The sequence below is a fragment of the Pseudophryne corroboree genome, assembly GCF_028390025.1.
Source record: "Pseudophryne corroboree isolate aPseCor3 chromosome 3 unlocalized genomic scaffold, aPseCor3.hap2 SUPER_3_unloc_6, whole genome shotgun sequence".
Classification (NCBI taxonomy): Eukaryota; Metazoa; Chordata; class Amphibia; order Anura; family Myobatrachidae; genus Pseudophryne; species Pseudophryne corroboree.
Window position 1 is genome coordinate 179778 of NW_026967552.1, and position 27078 is coordinate 206855.

The window sequence follows — 27078 nt, forward strand, 5'->3', positions numbered from 1 at the left end:
TCCCAAGTGCGGATTGTCTGCATTACTTGTACATAGTTACTGTTAACTAAAACGGGTTATTGTTGAGAGCCATCTGTTCAGAGGCTCCATTGTTATCATACTGTTAACTGGGTTTAAAATCACGAGTTGTACGGTGTGATTGGTGTGGCTGGTATGAGTCTTACCCGGGATTCAAAAATCCTTCCTTATTGTGTCAGCTCTTCCGGGCACAGTATCCTAACTGAGGTCTGGAGGAGGGTCATAGGGGGAGGAGCCAGTGCACACCAGTTAGTCCTAAAGCTTTCTTTTAGTTGTGCCCAGTCTCCTGCGGAGCCGCTATTCCCCATGGTACTTACGGAGTTCCCAGCATCCACTACGGACTAGGAGAAATAGATTTACCGGTGAGTAAAAATAAGAATTTACTTACCGATAATTCTATTTCTCGTAGTCCGTAGTGGATGCTGGGGACTCCGTAAGGACCATGGGGATTATACCAAAGCTCCCAAACGGGCGGGAGAGTGCGGATGACTCTGCAGCACCAAATGAGAGAACTCCAGGTCCTCCTCAGCCAGGGTATCAAATTTGTAGAATTTTACAAACGTATTTGCTCCTGACCAAGTAGCTGCTCGGCAAAGTTGTAAGGCCGAGACCCCTTGGGCAGCCGCCCAAGATGAGCCCACCTTCCTTGTGAAGTGGGCATTTACAGATTTTTGGCTGTGGCAGGCCTGCCACAGAATGTGCCAGCTGAATTGTACTACAAATCCAACGAGCAATAGTCTGCTTAGAAGCAGGAGCACATACAGATTTTCTGACTCCATCCGTCCTGGAAACCTATATTTCCAGGGCCCTGACAACGTCTAGCAACTTGGAATCCTCCAAGTCCCTCGTAGCCGCAGGCACCACCATAGGTTGATTCAGGTGAAACGCTGAAAACCACCTTAGGGAGAAACTGAGGACGAGTCCTCAATTCCGCCCTGTCCGAATGGAAAATCAGATGAGAACTTTTACAGGATAAAGCCGCCAATTCTGACACGCGCCTGGCCCAGGCCAGGGCCAACAGCATGACCACTTTTCATGTGAGATATTTTAACTCCACATATTTAAGTGGTTCAAACCAATGTGAGTTTTGGAACCCAAAAACTACATTGAGATCCCAAGGTGCCACTGGAGGCACAAAAGGAGGTTGTATATACAGTACCCCTTTTACAAACGTCTGAACTTCAGGGACTGAAGCCAGTTCTTTCTGGAAGAAAATCGACAGGCCGAAATCTGAACCTTAATGGATCCTAATTTTAGGCCCATAGACACTCCTGTTTGCAGGAAATGCAGGAATCGACCCAGTTGAAATTCCTCCGTTGGGGCCTTAATGGCCTCGCACCACGCAACATATTTTCGCCAAATGCGGTGATAATGTTTTGCGGTTATATCCTTCCTAGCTTTGATCAGGATAGGAATGACTTCATCCGGAATGCCTTTCTCCTTCAGGATCCGGCGTTCAAACGCTCTGCCGTCAAAAGCAGCCGCGGTAAGTCTTGGAACAGACAGGGTCCTTGCTAGAGCAGGTCCCTTCTTAGAGGTAGAGGCCACGGATCCTCCGTGAGCATCTCTTGAAGTTCCGGTTACCAAGTCCTTCTTGGCCAATCCGGAGCCACGAATATAGTGCTTACTCCTCTCCATCTTATAATTCTCGGTACCTTGGGTATGAGAGGCAGAGGAGGGAACACATACACTGACTGGTACACCCACGGTGTTACCAGAGCGTCTACAGCTATTGCCTGAGGGTCCCTTGACCTGGCGCAATACCCGTCGAGTTTTATAATCATGTGGAAGACTTCTGGGTGAAGTCCCCACTCTTCCGGGTGGAGGTCGTGTCTGCTGAGGAAGTCTGCTTCCCAGTTGTCCACTCCCGGAATGAATATTGCTGACAGTGCTATCACATGATTTTCTGCCCAGCGAAGAATCCTTGCAGCTTCCGCCATTGCCCTCCTGCTTCTTGTGCCACCCTGTCTGTTTACGTGGGTGACTGCCGTGATGTCCGAATGGATCAACACCAGATGACCTTGAAGCAGAGGTCTTGCTGAGCTTAGAGCATTGTAAATGGCCCTTAGCTTCAGGATATTTATGTGAAGTGATGTCTCCAGGCTTGACCATAAGCCCTGGAAATTCCTTCCATGTGTGACTGCTCCCCAGCCTCGCAGGCTGGCATCCGTGATCACCAGGACCCAGTCCTGAATGCCGAATCTGCGGCCCTCTAGAAGATGAGCACTCTGCAACCACCACAGGAGAGACACCCTTGTCCTTGGTGACAGGGTTATCCGCTGATGCATCTGAGGATGCGACCCGGACCATTTATCCAGCAGGTCCCACTGGAAAGTTCTTGAGTGGAAACTGCCGAATGGGATTGCTTCGTAAGAAGCCACCATTTTTCCCAGAACCCTTTCATTGATGTACTGAGACTTGGCTCGGTTATAGGAGGTTCCCGACTAGCTTGGATAACTCCCTGACTTTCTCCTCCGGGAGAAACACCTTTTTCTGGACTGTGTCCAGGATCATCCCTAGGAACAGAAGACGAGTCGTCGGAATCAGCTGCGATTTTGGAATATTGAGAATCCAATCGTGCTGCCGCAACACTACCTGAGATAGTGCTACACCGACCTCCAACTGTTCCTTGGATCATACCCTTATCAGGGGATCGTCCAAGTAAGGGATAACTAGAATTCCCTTCCTTCGAAGGAGTATCATCATTTCGGCCATTACCTTGGTAAAGACCCGGGGTGCCGTGGACCATCCATACGGCAGTGTCTGAAACTGATAGTGACAGTTCTGTACCACAAACCTGAGGTACCCTTGGTGAGAAGAGTAATTTGGGACATGAAGGTAAGCATCCTTGATGTCCCGAGACATCATGTAGTCCCCTTCTTCCAGGTTCGCAATCACTGCTCTGAGTGACTCAATCTTGAATTTGAACCTCCGTATGTAAGTGTTCAAGATTTTAGATTTAGAATCGGTCTCACCGAGCCGTCCGGCTTCGGTACCACAATAGTGTGGAATAATACCCCGTTCCCTGTTGCAGGAGGGGTACCTTGATTATCACCTGCTGGGAATACAGCTTGTGAATGGCTTCCCAAACTGCCTCCCTGTCAGAGGGAGACGTCGGTAAAGCCGACTTTAGGAAACGGCGAGGGGGAGACGTCTCAAATTCCAATTTGTTGAGACGGGCCCCCACCGTGCCTGAGCTTGTAAAGCCCTAGCGTCATACTGAGGGCTTGGCAGAGGCAGGAGAGGGCTTCTGTTCCTGGGAACTGGCTGATTTCTGCAGCCTTTTTCCTCTCCCTCTGTCACGGGCAGAAATGGGGAACCCTTTGCCCGCTTGCCAACGAAAAGACTGCGCCTGATAATACGGCGTCTTCTTATGTTGAGAGGCGACCTGGGGTACAAACGTGGATTTCCCAGCTGTTGCCGTGGCCACGAGGTCTAAAAGACCGACCCCAAATTACTCCTCCCCTTTATAAGGCAATACTTCCAAATGCCGTTTGGAATCCGCCTCACCTGACCACTGTCGTGTCCATAATCTACTGGCAGAAATGGACAACGCACTTAGACTTGATGCCAGTCGGCAAATATTCCGCTGTGCATCACGCATATATAGAAATGCATCTTTCAAATGCTCTATAGGCCATAAAATACTGTCCCTATCTAGGGTATCAATATTGTCAGTCAGGGAATCCGACCACGCCAACCCAGCACTGCACATCCAGGCTGAGGCGATTGCTGGTCGCAGTATAACACCAGTATGTGTGTAAATACATTTTAGGATACCCTCCTGCTTTCTATCAGCAGGATCCTTAAGGGCGGCCATCTCAGGAGAGGGTAGAGCCCTTGTTCTTACAAGTGTGTGAGTGCCTTATCCCCCCTAGGGGGTGTTTCCCAACGCACCCTAACCTCTGGCGGGAAAGGATATAATGCCAATAACATTTGAGAAATTATCAGTTGTTATCGGGGGAAACCCACGCATCATCACACACCTCATTTTATTTCTCAGATTCAGGAAAACTACAGGAAGTTTTTCCTCCCCGAACATAATACCCCTTTTTGGTGGTACTCGTATTATCAGAAATGTGTAAAACATTTTCCATTGCCTCAATCATGTAACGTGTGGCCCTACTGGAAGTCACATTTGTCTCTTCACCGTCGACACTGGAGTCAGTATCCGTGTCGGCGTCTGTATCTGCCATCTGAGGTAACGGGCGCTTTAGAGCCCCTGACGGCCCATGAGACGTCTGGACAGGCACAAGCTGAGTAGCCGGCTGTCTCATGTCAACCACTGTCTTTTATACAGAGCTGACACTGTCACGTAATTCCTTCCAACAGTTCATCCACTCAGGTGTCGACCCCCTAGGGGGTGACATCACTATTACAGGCAATCTGCTCCGTCTCCACATCATTTTTCTCCTCATACATGTCGACACAAACGTACCGACACACAGCACACACACAGGGAATGCTCTGATAGTGGACAGGACCCCACTAGCCCTTTGGGGAGACAGAGGGAGAGTTTGCCAGCACACACCGAGCGCTATATATATACAGGGATAACCTTATATAAGTGTTTTTCCCCTTATAGCTGCTGTATTTTTAATACTGCGCCTAATTAGTGCCCCCCTCTCTTTTTTAACCCTTTCTGTAGTGTAGTGACTGCAGGGGAGAGCCAGGGAGCTTCCCTCCAACGGAGCTGTGAGGGAAAATGGCGCCAGTGTGCTGAGGAGATAGGCTCCGCCCCCTTCTCGGCGGCCTTATCTCCCGTTTTTCTGTGTATTCTGGCAGGGGTTAAATTCATCCATATAGCCCAGGAGCTATATGTGATGCATTTTTTGCCATCCAAGGTGTTTTTATTGCTGCTCAGGGCGCCCCCCCCCCCCCAGCGCCCTACACCCTCAGTGACCGGAGTGTGAAGTGTGCTGAGAGCAATGGCGCACAGCTGCAGTGCTGTGCGCTACCTTGTTGAAGACAGGACGTCTTCTGCCGCCGATTTTCCGGACCTCTTCTGTCTTCTGGCTCTGTAAGGGGGCTGGCGGCGCGGCTCTGGGACCTATCCATGGCTGGGCCTGTGATCGATCCCTCTGGAGCTAATGTCCAGTAGCCTAAGAAGCCCAATCCACTCTGCACGCAGGTGAGTTCGCTTCTTCTCCCCTTAGTCCCTCGAAGCAGTGAGCCTGTTGCCAGCAGGTCTCACTGAACATAAAAAACTTTTCACTAAGCAGCTCAGGAGAGCCACCTAGTGTGCACCCTTCTCGTTCGGCACAAAAATCTAACTGAGACTTGGAGGAGGGTCATAGGGGGAGGAAGTCATTGAAATCTCTGTACGGGGTGACGGTAACCCTATCTTTCCCTATACTACGGGGTTACCGTCACCCCGTACAGAGATTTCAATGGGATAAGGAGACGGTTTTATAGAAAAATCCGGCAGGACTGAAAATAAACACAAAAGGAGCTGTAAACATTACTAATCCTTTTCTTTTTTACAGGTATTGCACTACAGTATTGCAACATTTAAATTGTTGCAAAATAGAATACATATTGTCACAAGCGCCTTGTTTTAGTATCTATTTGAATTGTTTATTTTTATTCAGGGCAGCTAAAACACTTAAATCCCGGCAACAGCGCGGTTATTCTCATTTCTAATCATAGGGGGAGGAGCCAGTGCACACCAGGTAGTTCTAAAGCTTTACTTTTGTGCCCAGTCTCCTGCGGAGCCGCTATTCCCCATGGTCCTTACGGAGTCCCCAGCATCCACTAGGACGTCAGAGAAATCTTATTTTCCATAATGTATTTTATTTCCAGCAGATGGACACACAAGCAGGAATATCTCAGAAGGACATCTAATGTTATCCCCGGATTGTGACATAAAAGATGATGACAGTAGACAGGATTCTCCAGGAGATAACCCCATTACCCCAATTATACATCCAGCTCTATCAGCTGATCCCTCTGATCCTGGGGAATGTTCTCCTGATCACCCTGATATTGGTGCATCTGTTACAGCTCTGACAGTAGATACAGTGTTTCCCTGTTCTATAGATGCCAAATGTTTTACACAGAAAACAAAGCTGATTACCCATCATCCAGCTAAGGCAGGTGAGAGGCCACTGATATGTTCTGAGTGTGGGAAATGTTTTACAAAGAAATCATATCTTGTTATACATCAGAGAAGTCACACAGGTGAGAAGCCGTTTTCCTGTTCTGAGTGTGGGAAATGTTTTACACAGAAATCAGCTCTTGTTACACATCAGAGAAGTCACACAGGTGTGAAGCCGTTTTCCTGTTCTGAGTGTGGGAAATGTTTTGCATTGAAATCAGTTCTTGTTAAACATCAGAATAGTCACTCAGGTGAGAAGCCGTTTTCCTGTTATGAGTGTGGGAAATGTTTTGCACTCAACTCAAATCTTGCTACACATCAGAGAAGTCACACAGGTGAGAAGCCGTTTTCCTGTTCTGAGTGTGGGAAATGTTTTGCACGCAACTCAAATCTTGCTACACATCAGAGAAATCACACAGGTGAGAAGCCGTTTTCCTGTTCTGAGTGTGGGAAATGTTTTACAAAGAAATCAACTCTTGTTATACATCAGAGAAGTCACACAGGTGAGAAGCCGTTTTCCTGTTCTGAGTGTGGGAAATGTTTTACAAAGAAATCCGCTCTTGTTACACATCAGAGAAGTCACACAGGTGAGAAGCCGTTTTCCTGTTCTGAGTGTGGGAAATGTTTTACACAGAAATCAGTTCTTGTTACACATCAGAGAAGTCACACAGGTGTGAAGCCGTTTTCCTGTTCTGAGTGTGGGAAATGTTTTACACAGAAATCAGCTCTTGTTAAACATCAGAATAGTCACTCAGGTGAGAAGCCGTTTTCCTGTTCTGAGTGTGGGAAATGGTTTACACAGAAATCATCTCTTGTTACACATCAGAGAAGTCACACAGGTGAGAAGCCGTATTCCTGTTCTGAGTGTGGGAAATGTTTCACACAGAAATCACATCTTGTTACACATCAGAGATGTCACACAGGTGAGAAGCCATTTTCATGCTGTGAGAGAAATAAATCCGCTCTTGTTGAACACATTAGACATTACCCAAGTACGGAACCATTTAAATCTTCTGGAGTATAATCATCACTGTCGTCCAATGTTCCTCAAGGGTGAATCCTATCTCCTATGCTTTATAAAATATACATGCTAGCACTGGGTGATATAATCAGACGTCATGGCCTGGTCTACCACTGCTATGCAGATGACCTGCTTTTTGCTCCATGTACTGAGAACCTAATACCAATAAATGGTTGTCTAGCTGAGCGCCAGGGGTGGATGATGCCAGTTGGCTATGACTCAGTCTTTGTGAAACATAATAGAAGCTCACCAACAAAGGACAAGACTACAGCTTTACCAACCATCTGGATTTATGCTTTGGTGTTCAGAATCGCAAAATACTGAACGTGTGCTGAATCTTTGTGTTGTCCTAGTATGTGGCTGACACAGACATCAGGTATCTGCCACATACAAATCCTCATTCTTCCATCTGTGGACCATAGCCAGAATCAAACATTTGATTCCCTCGGAAGTTCATAGACTACTGCAATGCCATCTACCTGGGTCACCCAGCAAAATAATTACAGAGCTTGCAGATAGTACATAATGCAGCAGCCAAGCTGTTACCTAACCAGCCCGTTCCTGCCACATAACACCCATTCTCTGCTCCCTTCACCGGCTGCCTGTAAGATGACAAATCTATTTCATAATTGGTTAACTGACCTTCCCAGCCCAACATTACATGGTCTAAGGTGCTAGAAGCAGCTTCTGCCTCCTTACTGCCCTGCTTGCTTGCTTGCTTCTACAGATGAAGGACTGTTACCAGCAGTACCAAGAATCTCCTGTCATTCATTTAAGGGTCAAATTTTTAACTTTGCAGCCCTTACCATGGAACGTACTGCCTTGCACAGTCCAAGAGATCACCACTCTAGAGAACGTCACAAATAGACTGATGACTGCTACTCACGCTTTTCATTAATGTACCTCTATTTACTTCCTAAATAATACATCCTAAATGCTTAGGTCTTTTTTCTGCTGTTTATTTTGTATCTTGTGCTTTGTGTAAATGTGAATGTCTAATACCAGTTTCCACAATCTGTATTGCTGCACGACAGTATGGCGGCCATTGGAACATGTTTTCACTTCTAGTTTGCCTAACTTGTTGCAGACACTCATCTTGATCAGGAGTGCTGAGTGTTTTCAGATACAAGATCCTATCTATATATACCCTGTATATTATAATGTGCATTAGAGTCACCCGGGTTACATCTGCGGTGGTTTGTTGTATGTTACATCTATATGGTGCGGATACTCCTCTGTATGATCTCATAATAAAAGCTTTTGTTTGCATCTAATTATTACATTAAATCTTTTATTTTTTATTCTATTTTATATTCCCATCTGAGTAATTACGCCATAACGTCTAATCTCGGAGTGGACCCCAGAAGATGTAAAGAAACCGTGTAAGTTTTCCATCATTCTGTTTCGTGTAATCATACAGGTAAGTGATGGCACGGTGGTCACTGACCGTCACATTCAGGTGGTATAATGGAAGTGGGACTGTCTGGGCTTATTCTAGTCTACTGCAGAAATAAAAAAAAATCAGCCCATAGATCAAGCTTGGTCGGACAAGACAGAAGCCACATTAATGGTGGCACATCGTATAGGCTGAGGACCCATGTTTCTGCTCTATATGGAATAACTCCCTCTTCACCCACAAAAACCTTCCCTTCACCATTCACAATGTCCACCATTGCCCCTTCAGAAGGGACACAACTTTCCTTTGCTTGTTCCACCTCCTCCTCTACAGAGCCCAGGACCATCTCCATGACCATGTCATGTTTATCTGGAGTCCAGGCATCTGGGAGGTTCATGGCCTGAGATGACCACAGACCCACCAGGTAGTGGGCAAGAAAAATCCACAGCCTCCTGAGGAACTGGAAAGTCCAAGGATCCACCCCACATGAGGCAGAGAAGGGACAACCACAGGGACTGGCTCAACAATTTCCTTCCTAAAAGCTGCTCTTTACCCAGTTTGGTACCTGGGGGATCCCACTCCAATTTCCCTTGAGAGTCCTTACTAATCCTTTCTGAGCCTACTAGCTCCTTCCTCTTCCAACCACTCCTCCTTTTTAAGCTTTTCACCACCTGCTGTGTGAGTCCCATCCAATCACTCCTCCATTCCTTGACTCATTGGTGTAGCAACCCCCTTCTCCCCACCCCCACCACACTGCTATACTGCAGTTAAGCTGTGAGACTTGCTGCTAGCAGTACTCGCTACTCAGCACACACACTCACATAATGATTACACAGCTGTGCCAGAGACACTGTCTCACTGACAACCAGGATGAGACACTCCCAGAAAGGCATGTATGTATGAGTACGGAGAGAGTGGGAGCAGTGGGGCTGCATCACTGACACCCAGGACGAGACACTCCCAGAAAGGCATGTATGTATGAGTACGGAGAGAGTGGGAGCAGTGGGGCTGCATCACTGACCAGGACGAGACACTCCCAGAAAGGCATGTATGTATGAGTACAGAGAGAGTGGGCGCAGTGGGGCTGCATCACTGACAACCAGGACGAGACACTCCCAGAAAGACATGTATGTATGAGTACGGAGAGAGTGGGAGCAGTGGGGCTGCATCACTGACCAGGACGAGACACTCCCAGAAAGGCATGTATGTATGAGTACGGAGAGAGTGGGCGCAGTGGGGCTGCATCACTGACAACCAGGACGAGACACTCCCAGAAAGACATGTATGTATGAGTACGGAGAGACTGGGAGCAGTGGGGCTGCATGACTGACAACCAGGACGAGACACTCCCAGAAAGGCATGTATGTATGAGTACAGAGAGAGTGGGCGCAGTGGGGCTGCATGACTGACCAGGACGAGACACTCCCAGAAAGACATGTATGTATGAGTACGGAGAGAGGGGGCGCAGTGGGGCTGCATCACTGACACCCAGGACGAGACACTCCCAGAAAGGCATGTATGTATGAGTACGGAGAGACTGGGAGCAGTGGGGCTGCATGACTGACAACCAGGACGAGACACTCCCAGAAAGGCATGTATGTATGAGTACGGAGAGACTGGGAGCAGTGGGGCTGCATCACTGACAGCCAGGACGAGACACTCCCAGAAAGACATGTATGTATGAGTACGGAGAGACTGGGAGCAGTGGGGCTGCATGACTGACAACCAGGACGAGACACTCCCAGAAAGGCATGTATGTATGAGTACGGAGAGAGTGGGAGCAGTGGGGCTGCATGACTGACAGCTGAGCCTGTCACGTCAGTGAGGTGACAAAATGCAAGATATAATTACCTAGCTAAATCAGGCGCTAATGCAATGCTACATGTATTAAATGAGCACCAAACATATTGATTATTAGACAGCAGCTCCTATGCGGCAACTGGATGCCTTAGATGATATAGATTGTTTAAGTTTCAATAGAGACATAAAAGAGCGCTGATGGTATATAAATAAAAATATTTCTAATATTTATTAGAGTTCAACACAATAAAAACAGTTATGCCAATAATAACCAGATAAAATGTAGCCACAATATTTCTGATTGTATATAAACTGTATACAGATTCAGCTGTAATCACTCACATTAGATCGATTGTATTTAAATGCAGCTGAATCAGCTGATATGTGCAGTACTGCGGTCCATTAATTAACATATTAGAGGTATATATATTAGGGGTATATGCAATTGCGGGCGAATCGCGCCTTTTTTTCGTCCGTTTAAAAATTCGCCTGCACTCGACAGCCACAGCCCTGCCGCCGGGACCATGAATTCACCATATGCAACGCAAAACGGATTCGACACACCCCTTGGCGGATAACGGCCCAATCGGCGAGTAATGGGAGTCCCGAATTCGACTTCCCGCCGAAAGCAGCCCTTTATTAGGGCTTGTTTGCTGCGTGCTCTGCAGCCATTTTGTGAACCTGCAGAGAGGTGTGAGGAGGTGCAGAGCTAACAAATTGGTTGTTTGCTGTGGTATTGTTTGGACACCCCAGCAGGCTTTATTCCAGGACAGACAGGAGGATACCTGTTACCCCGGAGGAGAGCCATTTTAGGAGCTTTTACTACATTTGCAGGTAAGTACCACATGTGGGTCTGGTGTTGCATGTATGTGTTTGTGTAGTGGGGGTTGCCATGAGGTGTACATGGGGTGTTTGGGTATGTGTGCAGGTATGTGTATAGCTCCTGTTAGTTTTGCTGCATTTTTTTGTGGAGATTTGTGTTTTGGGGTAGTTTTTCAAAATTTTTTTCTTTTCTTAAAATTACTTTTTGGGCCTTCCTTTTGCATTGGTGTACCTCCAGCATGTGCAGGATTGATTTTTAGCTAGCTTGGGCTGATTTTTAGTGTGTGTCGGTAGCAATGCGGTCGACATGTGGTGTCGTTTGTTTGCCAAACCTGTTTTTTCCCTCCTATTTTACCACTGGTGTACCTCCAGAGTGTGCTGGGATGATATCTGACTAGTTTAGGGTGATTTGGAGCAAGTCTGTGGCTGCCATGCGGTCGACATGTTGTGTCAGTTGTCAGTCAAACCTGTTTTTTCTCTCCTATTTTACCACTGGTGTGTCAGCCATTTTGTGTCAGACATTTTGTGTGTCAGACATTTTTGATTTCCAGTATGTGCAGGGATGGTGTTTTGGTCCTGCTTGAGAACTGGGGTCCCAGCAGCATGACATGTGATTGCATTTAATTATGTAATGTGGTAAATGTAAATTTATATTTATATATATATATATATATATATATATACACACAGAGTAAAAACCACAGCACTCACCGCACCAGAAGCGGGGCTCGGCTATGCACTTACCACTCACAGAGTGGGGTGCATGTAACACTGCACTCTCCACCACAGAAGCGGGGCACACAGCTGCACTTACCACTCACAGGGCGGGGTGCATGAAGCCCATGACCACATCGCTCTAATAAATACAAACAGAGGACCCAGCACTCACCAAAGTAAAGTCACTTATCCTTAACCTGTCTCAGCTGTTTTTTAGCAATCATCTTTGAGCCAGTGCAATAGGTGACTAGTGTGCCTTTAAAAGCCATAAAGTCTGTGGCAGGTACACATTACATCTAGCAGGCAGATGATGCAGCAGTGTGGTAGTCAGGTTTTAAGACTCTGTGATAGTGTAGGACCTGTATGAAGGTGGGGTACCTTGAATCGGTATACAGGCTTCCGTGCATTGGCCAATCCACCAACTAAACCCCCATCATTTATTTATTGAATTGTTGAGGATAAGTGAGTTTACTTTGGTGAGTGCTGGGTTCTCTGTTTGTATGTATATATATATATATATATATATAATTATTATTTTTTATTTTTTTGGTTCTTTTTAAAACAGATGTCCAGGGACAAGCAGACCGACCCCCCCCCCCTTCCCCCACCCCCTCGGATCTATCCCTGCATAGCAACGAGGAGTGGGAGCCGACCCGGGAGGAGGATGCGACCGACCAGGCATGCAGTGACCAGCCGCGGTCGTCAAGGGCCCATGAGAAATCTAAGAAAAAGCCTAGTAGAAAGGTACTGACAACACCTGCAGACACAAATAGCATTCAACTTGACCCACCCTAGTTTACGCACTGCCATGCACACCTACAGGTATATGTGCGCAATGCCAGGGATACTAACACTCATAGGTACATACCGATCTTATTAAATGCATGGTTTTTTTTTCAATTCCTAAAGGCAAGAAGCCAGCCAGAGGAGCAGTCGGAGGAGGAAGCCTCTGGTGAAGATGCAGGACCGAAAAAGCCGCGTGGACCCAGATACACTGAGGCGGAAAACTGTTCCCTAGTGGATGGCGTCGACAGGTCCTACGACATTCTGTATGGACCAAGGGCACAGACCACAGCAGCTAGGACAAAGCGAAGCATCTAGGATTCCATCGCGAGCCAAGTCACTGCAGTATCTGGAAACCGCCGGAGCACCAGAAACTGTATGAAGCGGTACAGTGATTGCTGCAGACAGACCAAAAAGAAGGTGGGGATTCAGCGCCGACATGAGACAGCTACGGGAGTTGGCCCGGCTCTCAATATGAAGTGGCTACCCTGGGAGAACGTTATTAGAAGGTGCATGAACCCTGCCATGGTCGAAGGAGTTCGCGGAGGTGTGGACTCCAGCCGTCCTACTGGCTTTCCCCAGGAGGAAGAACCGCCCAGAAGATGGAAGAAGGCGGGAGACAAGCAGTCCAAAAGGAGGCCTGATGGTAAGAATACATTCACATGAGCTGTACTTCCCTTTAAAAATTTTGTATTTGCTAATGTGAGTTTTTTTGTTTTTCAGACAGGCCTGCCCAGAGGACATAACCTGCGCGCAGGACATCGCCAGCGCACGGACCATCACCTGTGCAGCAGGCATCGGCAGCAGCGCGCAGACCATCACCTGCGCAGCAAGCACCAGAAGCGCGCAGATCGTCACCTGTGCGCCACAGATCGTCATCGCGCAGTTTGTCACCTGTGCACCAGACGACGTCAGCGCTCAGACTATCACCTGTGTGCCAGACGACAGCGCACAGAACTTCACCTGTGCGCCAGACACCGTCGGCGACCACACCACAAGATGGGCGCCAAACTACTGCTTCTGCGCGCAGGCCATCACCAGATCGTCGTCTCTCCAGGAGCTCTGTGACTGAAGAACCTCACGACACAACCCTTGTGGACCCATCACCCGATCTGTTTGAGTCTACAGGGTTAACAGACGAGACTTTTCTTGGGTTTGAGGACAGCCATGCAGACGTATCCAGCCAGACCCTTGAAAAGTCTTCAGAAACGAGGACAAGTGAAGCTCCTGGAGCAGCGGCACCACAGGATTCAGAAGGTTTGTATTTAATTTGGGGGGGGGGGGAGGGGGTGCAGCTGTTTTGTATAGTTTATTAACTTTAAAAAAATTATTTTGCAAACAGTGGTGCCACGGACCAGCAGCGGACTAGCTTTGGGGATTGGTTCCTACTTCAGGCCGGATCTCCTCCTACAGGAGTCGTTAGAGGATGACGAGGTGGAAGTGCAGCAGGCTGCAGTTGCTACATCCCTGTGTGAGTAAATAGAATTGTGAGCCTTCAAACAAGTGTATGATGAATGTGTATAATATTTAAAATTTTTCTTTTCAGCTGCCCAAATGCAAGTGGTGGCAGACGTCCAGGAAGGACAGAATCCCTCAACTGTTCAGAGGGTTCACACCCTGGCATCGGAGATTACTACCCGCCAGGATACGTACACAAATGTCGTGGGAGGCAGACTGGACAACATTGAGAGGACAATGGAGAAAATGTCAAACAGTCTGCTTGAAATGCAGAAGGCTCTTTCCGACAGCACGGCCACAATGCTACAGGTCAGAATGGAAGATCATAGGGAGACAATGGACATCCTTCACATTCTGTCCGAATCCATGAGCCGGCTCGTGGAAAACACATCATGCCTGGCACACAGCAATACAAACATGTCGGAGAGCCATTGACAATCCTCATCCAGCCAACAGCTCATCGCAACAACACTGCAGATGATCTATGATAAGCTCCCAGGACCAGCTCATCAACATGCTGGTGATCCATCATTTCCGCCGTCGCAAGCCACAAGGACTCCTCGTACCCTTCCTCCACTATCATCCCAGTACAGACAGTCACAGATGTACCAGGGATATACAGGGATGTACCCCACCCCCCAGATGCCTCCACCACCGGCCGCCACATCTACAGCCGCATGGGCACAGAGGCCCAGTCAACGCACTACCCAGCCTCCCAGGACATCGACGCCCCATCAGGGGGAAGAAGAGGATCCGGACAGACTTCCACCATAAGCCCGGTTGTATTGTTTTATTTACTTATATATGTTTTTCATGTATCCCTTTCTGCCCCTCCCATTAGTTTTTTTTTTCTTACTATTGTTTTTTCTGTGTTGGGCTTGCCCACCCGTGACCGGATACTACCAAGGAGCTTTGTGTAGGCATACATGCGCGGGCATGTATGCGGGAGCGCGTGGTAACGGATTAAAGCTCCTTGTGGTTACATGTATGATGGGCCAAAGAGCTATTCTGATACCACTTTTTTACCCAAAAAATCCTTTTTGTAATGGTGTACAATAGGCTTTCACTGTGTGAATTTACTATTCACTAGTGTGTGTTTTTGGCTTATTCATACGATTGGGTGGAAAATTGAAGTGGACGACTTAAGTTCGTGTTGTGCGTACCAAGGTGAGTAGAACCATGTTTCAATGTATATATTCAAGAAACTTTGGACCGCCAGCCTTTGTGGAACCACACAACCCAGCAATGGGTCATGCTGGGCTGTGTGGTTCCATGAATGTTAGCGTGTCGAAGTGCTGACCACTGACACCACTATTTCACTTTGGACCGCATGCCTTTGTGGAACCACACAGCCCAGCAATGGGTCATGCTGGGCTATATGGTTCCACAATTGTTAGTGGTGTCAGTGGTCAGCACTTTGACACGCTAACAATTGTGGAACCATATAGCCCAGCATGACCCATTGCTGGGCTGTGTGGTTCCACAAAGGCATGCGGTCCAAAGTGAAATAGTGGTGTTAGTGGTCAGCACTTTGACACGCTATTTCACTTTGGACCGCATGCCTTTGTAGAACCACACAGCCCAGCAATGGGTCATGCTGGGCTGTGTGGTTCCACAAATGTTAGCGTGTCAAAGTGCTGACCACTGACACCACTATTTCACTTTGGACCGCATGCCTTTGTGGAACCACACAGCCCAGCAATGGGTCATGCTGGGCTGTGTGGTTCCACAAATTTTCTTGTAAAAGAAATGAACATGACTTTAGTGTCTTTACTTAATATACTTTTTTCTTTTCCCCACAGATATCTATCTACACAAGAAAAGAATGTAAAGAAGAACAAACTACTTTTTTGTTTTAATTAACTTTCAAACTTTATTTAAAAAATAAAATCCTATTTTTCTTCAATAAATTTTTAAAAATAGAAGTTTCCTGTGGTTTTTATTAAAATTTGTAATGCAGTTGAATTGTACGTAAGTAGGTTGCCCAGGGAACATCAGGGGAACTGTGTCTCTTCACATCCACGCCACTTGGGAAGGATACACCGCAAGACCTGTGGAAGAGAAAAGTATGAGGTTCCAGCTATTGGTAATAGTGTCACCCTGGTACTGAAAAGAAGAGGTACAATCAACACGACACAAGCAGGTTACAGTGGGCCCAAATGCAACCCTCCGGCACTTGCGTCACTACACATCCAAACATTCCCTGACAAGCATTGGTGTATCAGGGAAAGTTTGGAAGTGCAGTTTTGCAAATTCCGGAGGGCTGCACTTTGGACATGCCGGGGTGATTTTGGACAAGGGAGTTTTGGTCAATACATCTCACCTGAGGGGGTTGTCTGCTACATGGTGGAGGGTCAGGTCCACATCACAAGTAGGTCGCCCAGGGAACATCAGGGGAAATGTCGTGTCTCTTCACATCCACGCCACTTGGGAAGGATACACCGCAAGACCTGTGGAAGAGAACAGTATGAGCTTCCAGATATTGGTAATAGTGTCACCATGGGACTGAAAAGAAGAGGTACATACAATCCACACGACACAAGCGGGGTACAGTGGGCCCAAATGCAACCCTCCGGCACTTGCGTCACTACACATCCAAACATTCCCTGACACAGCGTAAGCATTGGTGTATCAGGAGGGAATGTTTGGATGTGCAGTTTTGCAAATGCCGGAGGGCTGCACTTTGGACATACCGGGGTGATTTTGGACAAGGGAGTTTTGGTCAATACATCTCACCTGAGGGGGGTTGTCTGCTAACAGCCAGCCACCAGGCATGTTTCCTGTTTCGAACTTGTCAAACAGCGATGACTGGCTTAGGATGGAGTCGTGAGATGATCCAGGAAATCCCACAAAAATCTCATGTTTACATCACAGACATTACATTCAGGGAATGGAAATGTTTTCGGTTCCGAAAACATTCCTCCGAATTCCGTGGCGGTCTGATCTGCACGTGGGTACAGTCAATCGCGCCCAGCACATTGGGAAATTTGTACTTGTTGAAAAAGCCTAATTTAATCTCACGACATTCGCTGTCCGTCTCTGGAAATGTGATGTACTGGATCGTCAATTTGCGGAAAGCCCTAATGACCTGGGTTATACAGCGCGACAGTGTCGACTGTGAAAAACCGCATGTTTGAGACAGTGTAGGCTGGAATGTGCCTGACGCTAAAAAATGTAACGTCGCCAGCAGTTTCTGGAAACCGCTGACTGCACGATTTGTCCGTGCCCGAGGTTCCAGGTCGGCCTCCAACAGAGCGTACAGCGAATATATGTCGCGAGTCGATAAGCGATAATTTTGTATCACCTCGAACTCGCAGAGATCCCCCAGTTCACGCCTAGTGCGATACTGGCGTGGACGTGGAAATGAAACCCGCAATACTGGCTCACCCAATGCAGACATTTCCTGATCTGGATTCTGATGTTCAGCAGCACTTTCTTCCTCCATGCTTGCAGCCAGCATGAACATCACAATCTGGTCAGAGAAAGGCTCCATCATTGTAGTCAGTACAAAATAGGAATGTATTTTAAAACGCAGGAATTTTCCTAAAAAAACGATTCCACAAGAGAGCTGACTGTTATGGCTCCTTCTCCCTAGTCTCAAACCCGGGAGTGAGGAGATAGAAGGGGCTTTGCAGAAGTGTATCCTGGGTAAAACTGTGGAATCATGGGTAAATTTCCCTCACCAGAGTGAAGAAAATAAAATCTTTTTAAAAATCAATTAAATAATACTTGTGAGTCAAAAAAAGACAAACCAAGTAGATAATCCTTTCAAATATAAATAGATATGCTATTAGCAATCCTCAAATATTTAAAAAAAATCATGTACTAAAAAATGTTTATTAGATCCCGCCAGGCAACTGAGGCGGACTGAAATTGTCGACTTTGCGGTCGAAAAGCACTGTTGTCGAATTTCCAATTGAATTGAATATGCTTTTGTCGAATTGCAGCATTTGTACCATTGCAGAAAAGTCGAATTTGACAAAAGTCGAATTTCCAAAAGTCGAATTTTGAATGTCTGTGTTTTGTCGGAAAAGTACTGTATTGCATTGGCGATTTTTTTGGCGAAAAATTCGCAAAATTCGACAATTTCGGGAATTCGACCGCAATTGCATATACCCCTATGTCTCTTATAATTTTTTATCAGTCAGCTAATGCAGTATTGTTTAACGCTGCGTGTGGCAATGTGCGTTGCTTCTATTATCCCGTCAGCTTTTGAAGCGCTTCCACTCAAATATCACAGTGTGCAATATCACTTCTTATATTCAATAAAGATGTTGAAATTGTGATATTAGTGGATGCTCTCAACCATTGCTATCAGCATTATACACAAATTCACTATTCCAACGTGAACTTGCACATGACAATTGTCGTATATATGACTGCTATTGGCGTGATACGCCTAATCACATGACAACTTTATCTTGTAATATCACTAATAATTCTTGAACTTGAAATCTACAATATTTCTTAATATAGTGGAGCTTGATTCATATTGCTGAATTGCTATAATTGAGTGGTAGAGGGGATCCATTGCACTATCCCTGCATTTTATAATTAGGGCAGACTGGGGATTATTTCCCCACGTAATGCGCTGTATCAGTTGTATTGTCTGCAGCGGACTGAATTAATACAAGATTTCACACCTAGATATAAGATGTGTCCATAGTGTGAGGCATTAATTTCAACACGCTTGTCACAAAATGTCAGTGTCCTAAATACACTCCTCGAGCTATTATGGATCAGGCAACAGTTTATCCTAACGGATGGTCTGTGACTGTGTTCCACAGATTGCAGGTCCCACTCATCCATTCACTAAGGGGGAGCCATTACTTTATACATGTGGCAGTTGCAGTATGTTTGTAATGTATCACAGACAATTATATAAAAGTATCAAGTGGACACATTAAACTCTGTGTCTTAACCTGATGTTACACTGTTGCTATCTATTCAGCTGTTTGTTCACCTGTAACTAAATAATAGGCTGAGCTCTGGTAAGTATATGCTAAACCCTATCAGTATCACAGAGCATTGAGCACCAGAAGTACACTTTCACACAAATCGCACTTTGACTATTCCACACATAATTGGTATGCACAAAATGATGAATCACATAGGCACAGTGTGCATCGCCGACGTGCGTTTCACAGATATCGTTTTTTCAGATTTTTGCACAGCGGAGAGACTTTTCTCAAGGTGTATTCTGAGACTGATATCAATATCAGGCGGAAAATGACCAATACTATAAACACAGTTCAAACGTGGGATTCAAACTTGTGACTCTGACATCACTGCCTGTAGAATATATCACTGTGGGAAGGACACTTAACCATTAGGCTACAGAGCCTGCCCATGTTTTTGCACAGCGGAGAGACTTTTCTCAAGGTATATTCTGAGACTCTTACCAATATCAATAACAGGTGGAAAATGACCATTACTATAAACACAGGTCGGACCAGTGACACTGTCAACTGTGGGCAGGAGACTTTGGGGGTTATTCCGAGTTGATCGCTAGCTGCCGTTGTACGCTGTGTAACAATCAAATGGCTAATCTGCGCATGCATATGCACCGCAAAGCACACGTGCGTCGTACGGGTACAAAGTGCTTTGTGGTTTTGCACTGGTTCTAACGACGATACCAATCGCACAGCCAAAAGCAAGGAGATTGTCAGGAAGTGGGAGTTTCTGGGTGGCAACTGACGGTTTTCTGGGAGTGTTTGGAAAAATGCAGATGTGGCCAGGGCGGGTATCTGACGTCAATTCCGGGACCTTTGTTGCTAGAATCATCGCACACGATAAGTAACTACAGGGCTGGTCTTGTTTTGCACAAAATGTGTTTGCAGCGACTTGACTGCACAGGCATTCTTACTTCTTCAGAGTGAAAATATACTCCCCTGTGCGTGGTGACAATGCGTTTGCACGGCTGCTAAAAGTAGCTAGCGAGCAACTTGGAATGAGGGCCCTTATCCATTAGGCTACAGAGCTGGTCCATGTTTTTGCACAGCAGAAAGACTTTTCTCAAAGCATATTCTGAGCCTGTGACTAATATCAACATCAGGCGGAAAATGACCTACACTATCAGGTTAAAACTGGGATTCAACCAGTGACCCTGACATGGTCTGCAGGACACTTGACCATTAGGATACGGAGCCTACCCATGTCATAGTGCAGCAGAGCGACTTTTCTCAAGGTATATTTCGAGACTGTTACCATTATCAACATCAGGTGGAAAATGACCAATACTATGAACAGGTTGAACTCGGGATTTGAAGCAGTTACCCTCACATCACTGCTATTTAGGATGAATGTCAGACTGATATTAAGATAGACAATACAGAGGGAGAAGAAGAGACGTATGTGAATGATATAAAGGCAGAAGATATAGATGGAGAAGAAGAGACGTATGTGACTGCTATAAAGGCAGAAGATGCAGAGGGAGAAGAAGAGATGTATGTGACTGATATAAAGACAGAATATACAGAGGGAGAAGCAGAGATGTATGTGACTGCTATAAAGGCAGAAGATATAGAGGAAGAAGAGATGTATGTGACTGATATAAAGGCAGAAGATATAGAGGGAGAAGAAGAGACATGTGACTGATATGAAAGCAGAAGATATAGAGGAAGAAGAGACTTATCTGACTGATATAAAGACAGAAGATACAGAGGGAGAAGAAGAGACGTATGTGACTGATATAAAGACAGAAGATATAGAGGGAGAAGAAGAGTCGTATGTGACTGATATTAAGATAGAAGATACAGAGGGAGAAGAAGAGACATATGTGACTGATATAAAGGCAGAAGATACAGAGGGAGAAGAAGAGACGTATGTGACTGATATGAAGGCAGAAGATACAGAGGGAGAAGAAGAGACGTATGTGACTGATATGAAGGCAGAAGATATAGAGGTAGAAGAAGAGATGTATGTGACTGATATAAAGGCAGAAGATATAGAGGGAGAAGAAGAGACATATGTGACTGATATAAATGCAGAAGATATAGAGAGAGAAGAAGAGACGTATGTGACTGATATAAAGGCAGAAGATACAGAGGGAGAAGAAGAGACGTATGTGACTGATATAAAGGCAGAAGATACAGAGGGATATGAAGAGACATAAAGCGGGGATCGAAAGTTTGGGCACCCTAAGCAAAAATTAATTTGAATGTGCAAAAAGAAGCAAAGGAAAGATGGAAACATCTCCAGAAGGCATCAAATTACAGATTAGACATTCTTATAACATGTCAAAAAAAGTTTGATTTTTATAACATGTCAAAAAAAGTTTGATTTTATTTCCATCATTGACACTATCAAAATAACAGAAAACAAAAAAATGGCGTCTGCAAAAGTTTGGGCACCCTGCAGAGTTAATACCTTGTACTGCTCGCTTTGGACAGCTGTGACTTGGCAGTGTCATGGATTGTTCTCAATCATCGTATGGAAAGACCAGGTGATGTCAATCTCAAAGGTTTTAAAAGCCCAGACTCATCTGACCTTGCTCCAACAATCGGCACCATGGGTTCCTCTAAGCAGTTGTGTAGAACACTGAAACTGAGAATAGTTGACACTCACAAAGCAGGAAAGGCTATAAGAAGATAGCAAAGCGTTATCAGATGCCCATATCCTCTGTTCTAAATGTAATTAAGAAATGGCAGTCATCAGGAACAGTGGAAGTTAAAGCAAGATCTGGAAGACCATGAAAAATATCAGACAGAACAGCTCACAGGATTGTGAGAAAAGCAAGTCAAAATCCATGTTCAAACTTTTTGGTATAAACTCCACTCGCCGTGTTTGGAAGGAGAAGAATGGTGAATGGCATCCCAAGAACACCATACCCACTGTGAAGCATGGGGGTGGAAACATCATGCTTTGGGGCTGCTTTTCTGCAAAGGGGATAGGACGACTGATCCGTATTAAGGAGAAGATGAATGGGGCCATGTATCGTGAGATTTTGTGCAAAAATCTCCTTCCCTCAGTAAGAGCATTGAAGATGGAACGTGGCTGGGTCTTCCAGCATGACAATGACCCCAAACACACTGCCCGGGCAACTGAGTGGCTTCGTAAGAAGCATTTCAAGGTTCTGGAGTGGTCTAGCCAGTCTCCAGACCTCAACCCAGTAAAAAATGTGTGGAGGGAGTTGGAAGTCCGTGTTGCCCAGTGACAGCACCAAAACATGACAGATCTAGAGGAGATCTGCATGGAAGAGTAGGCCAAAATACCTGCTACAATGTGTGCATACCTGGTCAAGAACTACAGGAAACGTTTGACCTCTGTAATTGCCAACCGAGGTTATATTACAAAGTATTGAGTTAAACTTTTTGATTGTCCAAATATTTATTTTCCACAACAATATACAAATAAATAGTGTAACAATCATACAATGTGACCTCCAGATTCTGTCTCTCACAGTTGAAGTCTATGATGGAAATTACAGACCTCTCTCATCTTTTTAAGTGGGTCAACTTGCACAATCGGTGGCTGTCCAAATACTTTTTTGCCCCACTGTATGTTCAAGATTATTCCATACATGAGATTATAATGCGGTACTCCTTATGAAAGTGAATGATCTTGTTTTAGTAGAGGAGATGTGGCGTACCTCACTTACACAATATAATGTGCTATAACCTTTATAATGGTTTCTTTATATCTTAACCCCACAAATAAGATATGCAGGTGATCTTAGGAACAGCATACCTCACTTACATAGTGAGGAACAGTATAACACACATCAAGGTATCGTTATCATAAGGTACGTCTCAAGCGTACCATTACTCACAATGAATACAGCATAACTCCATGTATAAAGGTCTTTGCGTCAAATAGACTTGTACAATGATGCAATAAAGGTACAATTTATTTAACAAATGGTTTAAAATGGTTGAAAAAATAAACATCCAAGCCGTAGATGGGGGCTGTGCGAGATCCCAGCAAGGAGGAATATATTATTTTGTTGAGCTGAGGTAACGAAGCTCCAAATGCCAAATATAGAGAAATAAAATAGGTCTTACCTTACATGGGAGACACACATCCACCTCACCTGTGCAAAGACCTCCTTTGGACAACGCGTTTCGAGTCTGGAGTGACCCTTGAGTCACCCCAGACTCGAAACGCATACAGAAAGAGTCCCCCTCCCCCCATAATGTCATCCCACTATTCAGATGAGCTGTCAAAATCGGACATAGCCAAAATTGCAAGTACATAGTCACTATTGGTGGTTCTGGGCTCTGGCTACTTCAAGGGAAATCGCATAGTCACAATGGCAGCGTGTGTACCCACCTTTATACACCAGACGGGATATTTATTCGCAGCAACACTGATATTATGTGGACACAAAAGTAACAATACAAGTGACACATTAACAGGAAATTGTTTCTGTCACCATAGCAACAATTATCTGAAAATAAGATAATACAAAGACAAATAAAAAGACTCAACGGAAATCTTTTGTTTTTAAACAACTTTATTTCATATCTTTAATAAGAGATTTTTGTCTATATTTTAAACTTAAAATATACTTTACTCTGCACATGGATAAAATATCCTTTAAAGCACAGAAACAATTCAAGTTACGTGTTAGTATTGCAGGCAAGTAAAACAGATACATATCATTCAGACCCAGCCGCAATAGTGGCTCGCAGCAGTTTGCTGGTGTTGGCAAAATGCACATGTGCAGCAGCCGTGCGGACACGCACATTGTGGCCGCATAACTGAGGGGCGAATGCCGGCGGGCCAGGACCATTTTCCGGAGAGCTGCGTGATATCACATATGCGTTCCTCTTTAACCCCATATAAACTTCCAGAGTGCACCTCATCTCTCATCTTTTCCAAGTTACTACAAATTGATATGAGATCGGTAGCAGCACTACTTTCAGGATTATTACACAGAACACACATAAAGGCTGACACAGCAAATAACAGTAACACATACAAGGGATTAATTAGAAATAAGGAAGCATAATCATCATTAAGTCTAATTATCAACTTGTTCTGTGTGGGACCCATACACCTCTTTACTGCCACCAGCAGCCCCTGGTACTGCACTGCGGCCATCTGCCCTGTATTCCCCACTACTGCCTCCCACCGTCTCCCCCACTACTGCCACTGCCCTGTCTCCCCCCACTACTGCCACCTGCCCTGTCTCCCCCACTCCTGCCACCCACCCTGTCTCCCCCACTACTGCCACCCACCCCGCCTACCCCCACTACTGCCACCCGCCCTGTCTCCCCTCAACCTGTCTTTACCCCACTACTGCCAACCTCCCTGTCTCCCCCTACTGCTCGCCACCCTGTGCCCCCCCTCTTCCACCTCAGCACTGCTTGGGGACAATATTACCCATAGACAGTGCCTCTGGCAGCCCCCGCTACAGCACTAGTGCCACCACCCTGTCTCCCCCTCTGACATCTCAGAACTGCTTGGGGATTCTTGGTACTGCTGGTAACAGTCCTTTGTCTCCAGATGGAAGTAAGAAAGCAGGGCAGTAAGGAGGCAGAAGCTGCTTCTGGTACAATGGACCCTGGTCATGTAGGGCTGGGAGAGTCAGTAAGATTATGTAATAGAGTCACCATCTTACAGGCAGCCGGTGAAGGGAGCAGAGAATGGGTGTTATGTGGCAGGAACGGGCTGGTTAGGTAACAGCCTGGCTGCTGCATTCTGTACAAGCTACAAGCCGTGTAATTCTTTTGCTGGGAGACCCAGGTAGAGGACATTGCAGTAGTCTATGTGTGATGATACAAGTGCATGTATGACTGTAGGTAGATCTTCTGAGGGAATCTTCTGATTGTGGCTGATACCTGATGTCTAAGTGTCACTCCACCATCCAGGACACCAAGATTCCACTCAGGATCAGCATTTTGTAACTCTGAACCCACAAGCTTAAGTCTGGTTGGTTTGCAAAGCTGAGCTGTAGCCCTGCCCTTTGTTGGTGAGTTTATATCATAAGGACCTGTTTCACCAGGACTGAGTCACAGCCAACTGACATCACCCACACCTGGAGCTCAGCTAGACAACTATTTAGGATTGGTACTGGGTTCTCAGTACCTGGAGCAAAAGACAGGTCATCTGTACAGCAGTGGTAGATGATGGCATGACATCTGATTATTTCACCCAGTGGTAACATGTATATTGCAAAAAGCATAGGAAATAGAAGAACCTTGAAGAACAACGCATGGCATTGATGAGAATACTCCAGAAGATTAAAATGGTTCCTCACCTGAGTGATGTCTATTGTGCTGATTTATTTCTCAGAGTATGGAAATGGCCTCTCACCTGTGACTTCGCTGAAGTGTAACAAGTTGTGATTTCTATGTAAAACATTTCACACACTCAGACCATGGAAATGGCTTTTCCCGTCTGACTTCTCTGATGTATAAAAAGATCTAATTTCCGTGTAAAACATTTCCCACATTCTGAGCAAAAAATTGCTTCTCACCTGTGTGACTTCTCTTATGTTTAATAAGATCTGATTTGTGTGCAAAACACTTCCCACACTCAGAACATGGAAATGGCCTCTCACCTGTGTGACTTCGCTGATGTGTAACAAGTTGTGATTTCCAGGTAAAACATTTCCCACACTCATAGCAAGAAAATGGTTTCTCACCTATGTGACTTCTCTCATGTTTAATAAGATGTGATTTCTGGATAAAACATTTCTCACACTCATAGCAAGAAAATGGCTTCTCGCCTGTGTGACTTCTCTCATGTTTAATAAGATGTGATTTCTGGATAAAACATTTCCCACACTCAGAACAGGAATACGGCTTCTCACCTGTGTGACTTCTCTGATGTGTAACAAGAGCTGAGTTCTGTGCGAAACATTTCCCACACTTAGAACAGGAATATGGCTTCTCACCTGTGTGACTTCTCTGATGACAAACAAGATCTGGTTTCGATGAAAAACATTTCCCACACTCAGAACAGGAATACGGCTTCTCACCTGTGTGACTTCTCTGATGTCTAATAAGAACTAATTTGTATGCAAAACATTTCCCACACTCAAAACATGGAAATGGCTTCTCACCTGTGTGACTTCTCTGATGTCTAACAAGAACTGATTTCTGTGTGAAACATTTCCCACACTCAGAACATGGAAATGGCTTCTCATCTGTGTGACTTCTGTGATGTATAATAAGATCTGATTTCCGTGCAAAACATTTCCCACACTCAGGACATGGAAATGGCTTCTCACCTGTGTGACTTCTCTGATGTCTAATAAGAACTGAATTGTATGCAAAACATTTCCCACACTCAGAACACAGAAATTGCCTCTCACCTGCCTTACCGGTCTGTGGGTTAATAGGCTTTGTGTTCTGTGTAAAACATTTGGCATCTATAGCACATGGAAACTCTGTATCTATTCTCAGAGCTGTACCAGATACACCAATATCAGAGTGATCAGGAGAACATTTCCCAGGATCAGGGGGATCAGCTGATAGAGCTGGATGTATAATTGGGGTAATGGGGTTAGCTCCTGGAGAATCCGGTCTACTGTCATTATCTTTTATTTCACAATCCGGGGATAACATTAGATGTCCTTCTGAGATATTCCTGCTTGTGTGCCCATCTGCTGGAAATAAAATACATTATGGAAATTTGACTTTTCTGTAACAATATTAATTTTGTAAAGAATAGGAGACAACTCTCTGGGACAATTAATTGTAAATGGGTGTGTATAATAAAACAACTTTTAATGAAGGCTTTATACTATTGTGTCTCAGATGATCATTGTGTCCACCCTCCTGAGAACACTCACAATAACAGATGTAATATAATAATAAGACTTAGATATATCTCTCTCTTGTACTGGTAACTAACCATGAAGTATAAATGGAGATGTAGTCACTTGCCAAGTCCTATGTCAGCACCAATGTAAAACAATGGATGGGGAATATATTGTATGAACTGGAGATTCTAGATGAACAATAACATCAGTCATATGAGCTGATGGATCAGAGAAATGTCTCCTAACGTTACTCC